This window comes from Rhinatrema bivittatum, chromosome 3, assembly GCF_901001135.1.
Source record: "Rhinatrema bivittatum chromosome 3, aRhiBiv1.1, whole genome shotgun sequence".
Classification (NCBI taxonomy): Eukaryota; Metazoa; Chordata; class Amphibia; order Gymnophiona; family Rhinatrematidae; genus Rhinatrema; species Rhinatrema bivittatum.
The window spans coordinates 197,669,319-197,680,502 of NC_042617.1; the positions used below are offsets into that span (position 1 = coordinate 197,669,319).

General features: G+C 43.3%; 1 long non-coding RNA gene across 1 annotated transcript; it reads right to left on the minus strand.

Moving 5' to 3' along the window:
• Positions 1-808: 808 nt before the first annotated feature.
• Positions 809-8,474, minus strand: LOC115088722. Its single transcript, XR_003855837.1, has 4 exons — positions 8,277-8,474; positions 2,474-2,629; positions 1,023-1,088; positions 809-856 (listed from the first exon to the last, which is right to left on the minus strand). It is a non-coding gene; the product is annotated as an uncharacterized LOC115088722 (long non-coding RNA).
• Positions 8,475-11,184: the final 2,710 nt, after the last annotated feature.

Genomic DNA, 11,184 nt, shown 5'->3' on the forward strand with positions numbered 1-11,184 from the left:
AATAAGCAACATATAAACAAGCAATAGCCGGGGCTATGGGAGACCCCATAGGAATATCTTTGGTTTGTAGAAAAAATCGTGATTTGTAAGAAAAGTAACTACAGGTCAACGTGATTTCAGCAATTGTCATTAAAAACAAATCTTTTCTCAGAAAAGTTCATATTGCCAAACTCTTTTTAATGATGTCAAGAGCAGCAGACTGAGGTACATTAGTATAAAGGGCAGTGATATCAGCCATCACCATAACCCAATCTTTGTTGACAGTGGGTAAAGAAGTCAATTGATTAATACAATCAATGGAGTCCTTAAGATAAGAAGGTATAAGCAAAAGCCCTAGGTTGTAAAATTTTATCAAGAAATTTAGATAGGGGTTCCAATACAGATCCTAACCCTGATACTATGGGTGTCCCCGGAGGAGATGTCATAGATTTATGTATTTTAGGCAAGATAAAAAAATGAGGTATAGAAGGATAAGACACCAACAAAAAGTTAAACTCTTTGCTAGATATAACCTTATCTTTAAATGCAGCCTCCAAAATCTTATTGACCCATTCATGAATCACAGGGATAGAATTAGTGTTCAATTCCACATAAAAAATTGGTTATCTTCCAACTGTCTCATAACTTCATGATCATAATCAAGTTCGTTCAACACCACTATCAGTCCGCCTTTGTCTGCTGCTACAATCTTTATAGAGGAATCATCATGTAACTCTTTCATGGCAATGAGGGCAGCAATACAGGATTAGCAGCCAGGTGTCCAATCTGGATTTCTTTATTGAGCAGTAACACGAATATATGAACAAGCCCGACTCTGGCCGAGTTTCTCCCTCTTTCAATGGGGCTACATCAGGGGCTACAATATACAATAAATAACACATACTCATAAATAATAAAAACATGACATACAGATAAAATGGTAACATAAATGTGTAGTGTAACATAAAATACAGAATGTAATGAACTCACATTAAAAAACATATACATATGGCACGTCATTAAACAAAATATATTGCCTTTACCTCAACTTGTGACGTGTTTTGGTTAGTAAATATCCAGGTCTTAAAAAAGACTGTGCAACAGCTGGTCTGTAATTAAAAAAAAATAATAATTCATTTATTAAAATATCATGATAAAACTAATGTTGCAAAAAATGTCTCATGGCTGACTGGCACGTCAAAAAAGGTCATAAAGAGAGCACTATGGAATAATATATGACTAAAAAATACTACCTAAAGTAGTAAACAGATGTTCCAATCTTGAAAAAAACTAGGACCCACTGTGAGTGATAATAATAAAATTGCCACGCAAAGCTGGATAAATCAATTATAAAAACAAAATAAATAAGAATGCCATAAGTTAATATATATAACGGCAGCACTATCTGCCACAGTTTAATCTAAAATCAATACTATTATGGCTACAATTTATAACGCTATTGAAAGCAACAAAAAAAACAATATGAATTTAGCAATATGAGATATATATAAAGCAATATTAAAATTCCATGTATTGCCCCTCAAAAAGTCAACAAAATTATTAAAACTACCATATAATTAAAACAGCTTCGACTTCTTGGTGTGCAACTAAAAACCTCATATCTTTTTCATACGATAAAATGATTACTCACTATTAAACAGACTTTGGAAATCATGTATGGGCAGCGGCACCCCTGTCTCTCATTCACTCACAAACACAAGGGTATTCAATGTGCCGATGTCTTGTTTCAAGTATGGGCAGACAATAGGCTTTTCCAGGAGGAGCTAACTCTGAATATTGGAATTAGCCAGATAACCTAACTAGTTAACTCTGGCCACGCTGTAGGGCAAGTCTAGAGTTAGCTGGATATACCTATCTGGCTAACTTTTAAGATAGTTGGGCATCAGTGATGCTGCCCCGCTGCTGAATATTCCAGTTAAATTAGCCAATAAGGTGCATCTTGCTAACTTAACTAGTTACTCAGCAGCTGAATATGGACCCAACTGTCCTTTTGTATGCTCTCTCTTGCTCTCACAAACATATGCTTTCTCTTACACATGATTCACATTTGCTCTCACACATGCTCTCACCTGCTCCAATACATGCCCTCACACATACACACATTTTTTCTCACATGCTGTAATAGGATTTCTTAGCCTAAGTCTGACAAGTTTGGCTAAGAATGTATTTAGAAAGTAGACCTCAATATTCTCCCTCTGACCTTATAATCTTGAGACTGTAAAACAGCTATGAGAGTAGGAGAAGTAAACCACAGGCGTGTTTTTCTGTGTCTATGTATGTATGAGAGACAGAATCCTGAATTTTTAGAGGAAACAGAGTCATGCTGCCTTCCTGGTCTATTTAACATCAGTAATAGAAAGTATTATACTGCATTATTATTGTAACCATTGTCCGGAATATAAGCCCCCCCCCCCCAGGAGATCAGAACTCCCATTTTTTGTTCCTATGCTGAAACATCCAGTATCTCACTTACTGGATAGACCTGATCCTTTTCGGTGGATACTTCTTGGGATCTAGGCACCCTTCGGGATGGTCACGTGAGGATTAGGGGTTTGAGGATGGAGATGTGGAACACATAATGGATCCCCAGAGAGGCGGGTAGCTGCAGTTGGTAGGTCACAGGCCCCACCTGAAGAGAAACAGGGAAAAGCTTGATGTAGCAAGAGGCAAACCTCATGGAAGGTATTCTGATCAGTATGTGGCAGGTGTTTAAACAAACCTTGTCTCCAGGTCTGAATTGCAATTTGGGCACTCAAGCCAATGGCTAGAACCAGCGAAGCTATGACATCACGGCGTACACTTCGCTGGCTAGAGTGAGCGAAGCGTACGCCGTGATGTCATGCGCTTCGCTGGCTAGAGCGCCCAAATTGACGGGTGCTCAAGCCAATGAAAGTACATGAACACGCGTGCGTGATGTCACGGCGTATGTCACACACGTTCGTCCATGTGCTTTCATTGGCTTGAGCGCCCGTGCACTACGGGCGTGCGTTCCTCCGTCTTCGCCGGCGGGGGCCGCTGGAAACCGCTTTCGCTGCCGGCTGCCCCCTCCGGAGGATGGCAGAGAAGGCTGAAAGGGCTGAAAAAGAAACAAAAAGTAAGTTGGTTACACTTATTCACATATTTTACATGTCCAGTCGCTTCAGGAGGAGGGGATTTTAGGTTTTCTTTTGGGGGAAAGTTTGCCGTCTACCCTTACCCCTGCCTCTAATGCAGGGGTAGGGGTAGGCGGTAAATTAGCAGGTTAAACATGCGGCTAAACTGCAGGTTAAAAAGGCGATAGTCAGGGCGCGCGTTACTGAATGGGGGGGAGGGGGGAATAGCTAATCCGATCGTTTACATCTCATATACATGCCGTGGGCGGAAGGGGTTACTCGTTGATTTAAAGAGGCGGTAAGAATGGGTTAGAGGGGATAGTGAATCGCGGGTTGGACTAACGCGGCCAAATTGTGAGTAGAAGGTGGGTTAGAAGCAGGGTAACCGCGGCCGCATTTTACTGTATTGACCTGTTTATCATTTTGGTCACCCTTCTCTGTACCTTCTCCATCGCAACTATATCTTTTTTGAGATGCGGTGACCAAAATTGTACACAGTAGTCAAGGTGCAGTCTCACCATGGAGCAATACAGAGGCATTATGACACTTTCCGTTTTATTCACTATTCCCTTTCTAATAATTCCCAACATTCTGTTTGCTTTTTTGACTGCCGCAGCACACTGAACCGATGATTTCAATGTGTTATCCACTATGACGCCTAGATCTCTTTCTTGGGTGGTAGCTCCTAATCTGGAACCTAATATTGTGTAACTATAGCATGGGTTATTTTTCCCTATATGCATCACCTTGCACTTATCCACATTAAATTTCATCTGCCATTTGGATGCCCAATTTTCCAGTCTTGCAAGGTCTTCCTGCAATTTATCACATTCTGCTTGTGATTTAATTACTCTGAACAATTTTGTATCATCTGCAAATTTGATTACCTCACTTGTCGTATTTCTTTCCAGATTATTTATAAATATATTGAAAAGTACGGGTCCCAATACAGATCTTTGAGGCACTCCACTGCCCACTCCCTTCCACTGAGAAAATTGTCCATTTAATCTTACTCTCTGTTTACTGTTTTTTAGCCAGTTTGTAATCCATGAAAGGACATCACCATCTATCCCATGACTTTTTACTTTTCCTAGAAGCCTCTCATGAGGAACTTTTTCAAATGCCTTCTGAAAATCCAAATATATCACATCTACCGGTTCATAGGGGTGTGCATTCGTTTGCAACATATTGGCAATTCAAAACAATTGCCATTGTTGTATTCGTGGGGTCGCGAAACGTATCGCGATCCCCCACGAATACAACATATCATCCGTTCCATACGTTTGGCGCTGCGCGTTTGCAGTGATTTCTTAGCGGCCATTTGAAATAGGAGAATGCCATTTGGGTGTATCCATAGCCAAAAACCAGCCCTTTCCTGTGAGTCATCAGTGACCTCACAGCCTTGTCAGAGTGGGTCGGACAGGTTGGCAAGGAGACCAGAATGCAACATATCAGCGACGCCATTTGGGTGTATCCATAGCCAAAAACCAGCCCTTTCCTGTGAGTCATCAGTGACCTCACAGCCCTGTCAGAGTGGGTCGGACAGGTTGGCAAGGAGACCAGAATGCAACATATCAGCGATAAGAATTTTTGCAATGCAGCCAATCGTGCTCTCACTCAGTGGTCGGTGACGCTTTTGCTGATGACCCAGCACTATATATACTTAAGCACGCGGCGTGCCACACACTTTCTTTGCAGGGGTGATCTGGGGAGGTGGTCTCTGTGGAAGGTGGCTGTTCTCAGAGATAGTCTGAGTTCTCAAATCTGTATTCAATTGCTAGCTAGGCTAGCTACTTCAATAGAAAAAGATATTTGTTCTGCATTTGGCTGCAGTGCCAGCTAGCCCTGTTTTTTTTAAGCACTTTTTTTTCATTGATCTGAGATGGTCTCTCTGTGCCATGGAGAGAAGCTGCTAGCAGTGGCATTTTGCTGCTTAATTCATCCCCTGGGGTAGGTTGCAAGCACCGTTTAGGTCTAGCTAGTTTGCTAGAATTTCCATTGAAAAATATATTTCATCGATTTTCCTGCTGTGCCAATTCCAGCTTTTTTGTTAACTGCATTTTTTAAATTGAACTCAGTCTCTCTGTGCACTGGGCATCAGTGCCAGTGGGCACTGGGTAGTTTTGCAGACTCAAGTATATTGGGACAGTGGGTGTCTATGAAGCCAAATCCCCAGTGAGCCTCTTTTGTAGTTACAAGCTCGGTGTGTGCACACACATTACATTAGTGCACATCAAGGCACTGTGTTTGTGGGCAGCCAGTTTTGCAGACTCAAGTATATTGGGACAGCAGTGGTCTGTGAAGCCAAATCCCGAGTAGGCCTCTTTTGTAGTTACAAGCTCGGTGTGTGCACACACATTACATTAGTGCACATCAAGGCACTGTGCCTGTGGGCAGCCAGTTTTGCAGACTTAAGTATATTGGGACAGTGGGTGTCTGTGAAGCCCAATCCCCAGTGGGCCTCTTTTGGAAATAATTATTTTAATTGAAATCCCTAGAAGGCAGTGACATTAAATCCATAATGTCAGGGAAAGCTAGATCTGGTCGAGTGATCGGGACTGGCAGAGGGGCACTTCAAAAGGCACTAGTGCCAGTCCCCCATTAAAGTTAAAAAGGGACCTGTTGCAATCTAAACTCTTTGGAGGGGCAGGCAGTTCCATCCAGAAAAAAATGAAATCTAAACATGATGCATCGCCACCACCTGTTTCTGACCCTGTACTTTTGAAGGTGAGGGAAGGGGGGGCTGAGTCATGCAAGACAAAATGTCGACACCCAAAAGCAGCAGTGGGACAGCAGTCTCGACTTAGCGTTGACAATGTAGCACAGGCACTATTTGCTTCTGATTCCGATGAAGAATCTTGTGTGGGATTCTCATCAGAAACAGAAGTAATAGCTGACTAAGTTTTAGGAGGATTCGTTAGTCCTGTCTTAGCCTCCACTTCAGTGCAGCAGGGGAGAGATGAAACTGATGATGAGGAAGAGGAAAAGCAGTCAGCACAGGCACAGAGTGTGACTGATGCCCCTGGCATTGCTTCTGAGGGTGCACCCACTACTTCAGCTCCAATGCCAGCATCCACCCCCAAGGCTATACAGAAGGGAGGATCACGAAAGACATCTGCGATCTGGAGCCACTTTAAAGTGATGGAGCACCCGCGTTTTGCTTGGTGTAATTACTGTGGCAGGGCTATTAGCAGAGGCAAGCAAATGAGACATCTATCTAATTTTGGCATGATGCATCATATGAAGAGACAACACCCAACAACAGTATCTCCATCTGGGGATGGTGGCAGTACCAGTCAGGGGACCCCTTTTTCCAGGTAGCATAATGTGGTTGAAAAGGAGCAGAGTCACCCCATGCCCTCAGCCCCTTCTAGCAGTCAGGTGGCAGGCCAGCAACCCCCTGACATGTGGCAGAAGCGACAACCCATAATGGAGGAAATGGGGTGGAGTGCGGTAACACTATCCTGGGGTAGGAGGCAGGCAGCCTCAAAAGTTGTAACCAGGAGCATTGGGGAAATGATTGCCCTTGATGACCAGCCCTTGCAGTTAGTGGAGAATATGGGTTTCAAGCGTTTTCTGAAGGTCATAGTTCCAAATTACAAAGTCCCCTCCAGTACCACATTTAGCAGAAAGGTCATCCCCAGCCTGTGCAAGCAGTGTCGCAGTCGTATCCAAGTGCTGCTAGCTAAGGCAGAGGGGAGTGTGCATTTCACCTGTGATATCTGGACCACCATGAATGCTGCACACTCTTACCTCTCCCTGACAGCACACTGATGGGACCTGGCTGAGGCAGGGGCAGGCAGCAGCTCTATTAGTGAACAAGTATCAGGGTGGAGGTGGGCTTCACTGCACACCCACCTGACGGACCAGGCCCATACTGCAGCCAATATTCTAGCATGCTTCAGACAGATGCTGGAGGGCTGGCAACTACACCAGCAAGACAGGAATCCTCAGCCAGGGTTCTTTGTCACAGACAATGGTGCAAACATGGTTAAGGCAATAACCGACGGGCGCTTTAAGAATATCCAATGTTTTGCACACACTCTGCACCTGGTAATGAAGTCAGCTCTGGGGTTGGAGTCCAAGCACCAAGAGAATGAATACCTGCAGGACTTAATACACAAGCGCAGGGACATAGCAGGGCACTTCCACAGAAGTGTGAAGGCGGGGCAGGTTCTCCGACAAAAGCAGACTGATTTGGAGATGCCTCACAAGCGTCTCATTCAAGACATTGCCACCTGGTGGAATTCCACCTATATGATGCTGCAGAGGTTAGTGGAGCTGTAGATACCCCTTCATGAACTTTCTGGTTCAATGGACATAGGTGTGCAGAATCCCCTAGGGCATCATGACTGGTTAGTTATGAGTCAGCTGGTAAAAATCCTGCAGCCTCTATTAATCAAGTTTACTTAGGGAATAGCCACTGCTATTAATTGCATCAGTAGCATGAGATCTTCTTAGTGTTTGGGTAATTGCCAGGTTCTTGTGGCCTGTTTGGCCTCTGTTGGAAACAGGATGCTGGGCTTGATGGACCCTTGGTCTGACCCAGCATGGCAGTTTCTTATGTTCTTATTCTGCACATAGCCATTCTTATCAGAAAGCTGGAATGGCATGATTATGGGCCACTGCATTAGGAAACAGAGCCACACCAGGAACATCTTAACTTCTTTTCCACACATTGCAGCAAGAACACTTGGATTGACACACTTAGATGTTGAGGTACCCTGCCAGGCCTCCCCTTTTCTAGTACTCCTCAAATAAGTTTCTTCCATTAGTCAGTTGATGCTGGCCTCACAGGATTTGTGGTAACTTTGATTCTGTCAATAAGAATAGCTTGTACTGCGTAAGCTTTTCTACAGTGACTGGTGTGGACCCAATGATCCAGTCCTTGGAGCTTTTAGTGCAGAATGACTCAACAACAGGACTTGATAAGGGTCCTTCCAAGGTCTCAGGCAGTTCTTATGCTTTAATACCTTGAAATAAACAAAGTTTCTAGACTGCACACCTGGTGTCTCTGCATTTGGTGGCACTTTAAAGACTGGAGTAATCTGCTGATTAATTTTTTTGATTTGATGATACAACTGTGATATAAAATGTAGAATTAGTTTATATTGTGCAAAATCTAAATCTACTGGCAATTTGGGCATAGTGAGTGCAGGCGAGAAGCGCGGGCAGGCTCCCTACCTTGCCGCGGCCAGTCGGGCCACTGGCGCTGTCCTCTTCGCTGCAGGTGTGCCACCGTCACCGGGCTCCTCTCCGGCTGCCGCCAGTCCTGCGCAGCAGGGTCGTGCTGCCAGGAGCTCTCCCATGCGGCTGGGACCTCCACTGCCGCTCCTGCCTTCCCCAACGCTCTGCAGCCACTCCTGGGGTCTTCAGCCGGCAGGGAAGCAGGGAGGCACTGAATAGAAGCAGTAATTTATAACCTCAGTACTCAGTAATTTATAAACAAAGATTTATAAAAACATCACATTCTTTCATTACTAAGCATGTCAGAACATCTTTCCCCTATATTCTTACAGTCTTCCTCTTATCATCCTTTCCCAGATATCTGAAGTTAAAGCCTTTCTGCACAGCTGTAATACATTTCAGACAATATATTCTACTCTAAGTTGTGCAATAACTGACCTCTGGCCCACTTCTTATACCTACAACTGTATCAAGCTGAAAGCATAGCTTGGCTATTCATGAGAAGAGGAGCCAGGAAAAGTCTGTCTGGGGCGACTGACTGGGGTCAGAAGGGTATTCCTTTTTTAGTCTACTCACTGGCTGGTTAGGATTTCCCCTCTGGGTTGTTTTTAGATGTTTACAATTTTTGTGGTAGGATCCTTGTGAGACATCTGGCCTTCTGCTGGGTTTGAAGTTCAGAGAACCCTGTGCTTGGGGTTCCCAGGGATAAGGAAGATCTGTCTGAGGTGGTGACCTGCTGCAAGGAACAACTCCGGTGTTAATATCAGTTTTGAGGATAAAAAGACATTTTGTTAGAATATCTGGAAGGAAGACTTTGCCTGTCCCTTCTACCTACCCTGATAAAGGAACTTCGAGAACTGCATGTTCCAGGATCCCTTCCCAACTTGTGATTCATGAAAAGTGAGTGAGATCGAGAATGCCTGAAGAAAGACCAAATTTGAGTTACGTTAGAGGATTCCCACTTATAGTTTCCATGCTTGGGTCGATAAATGAGAAAATGGTGCAGAAACTGTGTGATGGAGTTTTGGCCAGCTGGTAGGGGGTTTTCCATCTCAACAAGGAAACCTCTGCCCACTTGGGAACCTCATTAATTGAAGCCCAGCATGGTGAATGTTTCCTTCAGCCCTGAATGAAAATAAAGAGATCCTTGCACAGATAGAAAGAAATAGAACTGTAACAGCCAACTGTGAAAACTAAAGTAATTATAGAAAAACTAAAGTAATTATAAAATCTTTTTTTTTTATAAAATAAATTCAGAAGGAGGTCCATATTCAAAAGTATTTAACCTGATGAGAGAGCAAGAGAGTGAGAGAGAGTGAGAGAGAGCACACCTCTGTAGAGACTCACAAAACAGTTAACTATTTATACCACTGTATAGGGGGCACTAGTAACTCACAGTGAGGGTTGGTGGGGTGGGTTCTGGAGGCAATTTTACATGTACAGTCATACATACGAACAGCACAGTTACCATCAGTGAAGATTTAATATGATTTAGAGGGATGAAAGATGAAAGAAGAGTAGATTTGTACCACGTTCTCTCTACCTAGCTTGATCACTATACCTAACTGCAATCAAGCAAGGTAGAGAGAACACGGTACAAATCTACTCTTCTTTCACCTTTCATCCCTCTAAACTACATTAAGTCTTCACTGATGGTAACAGTGCTGTTCGTACATATGACTGTGTATGTTAAACTGCCCCCTAAAACCCAACTCACCCCTCAAACCTCACCCCAAGTTACTAGTACCCCTTCGTACAGTGGCATAGGCATAAGTAGTTCAAAAATCAGTGGCCCTCCACAGAGGCTCTCTCTCCCTCTCCCCCCCCCAATGGGATTTGCCATAAATCCTGTTTTGCCCATACAACTATCACAGGCATAATGCCATGAAAAATGGTGTAGTTAAATTCTGCAATAGTGTGTGTTATGTTATCGCACGCAACATTAAGCAGCCCTCATTTCCATTTATTCTGCCCAAACTCCTCCCACTTGAATAAAATTTGCATACGTATTTCGCAATGTGGTGGTTATTGCGGGCGTTAGGGCCCTAATGCCCGCATTAACGCCCTAACACATTTTGCTGAATGACCCTCTTGGTTAATGTAGCCAGTTAAGTCTGGCCGAGCCAAAGAGCTGTCCTAAAATTAGACGGATAAAGGTAGCCAGCTAACTTTAAGATAGCCAGCTATATCCAATAGTGTGGCTACACTATTAAATATTCAAAAGTTAGCCAGATAAGCTTATCCAGTTACATTTGCTATCCGGACAGTGAATGAATATGGACCTCAAGATTTACATGCAGATTGTTTTGAGAACTACATTAGAAAAGCTCCTCTGGCTGAAATATAATCAAATTTTTTTTACTCAAAAACCCCAATAAAGCAAACACCAATTTTAATGTGGTTAAATCTCAGCCGATTTCATGCTGCTGCTTAGATACATTATCCAACAAGCCTACATCTTATAAAACCTTTTAGTCACTACTGCAACTTTCAATGTTTGATTTTCTTTTGGCAGAGCAAAGACAAATACTGGTTTGCTAAAATAAATAATTGCAGACAACCAGTTGCATGTTTATCCATCAATTTTCTATTTCCAGAAAATAGACCTCACATCTGGAATAGAAAGTTCAAATGCTACCCAAATTGTGTTTCCCAGAATACCAGCTGCAAAAGTTTTGTTTTGGCACCTGAGGCAGTTGAATAGAAAACTCAGGGCAAGAAAAGACAGTGTTAACTGATGCAGCCAATTGTATCAATGTTGTAGGATATACAGGGATGAGGCCTGGGATTTCTGGACACAGTATCTCAAGGAGAGGGAAGAGAGGGGATTCTGATGTTTAAGAATTTTCATCATAGTGCTCAGACAGCTTACGGCCAATGTGTAAATTTTTTTCGTGTGAGCAAC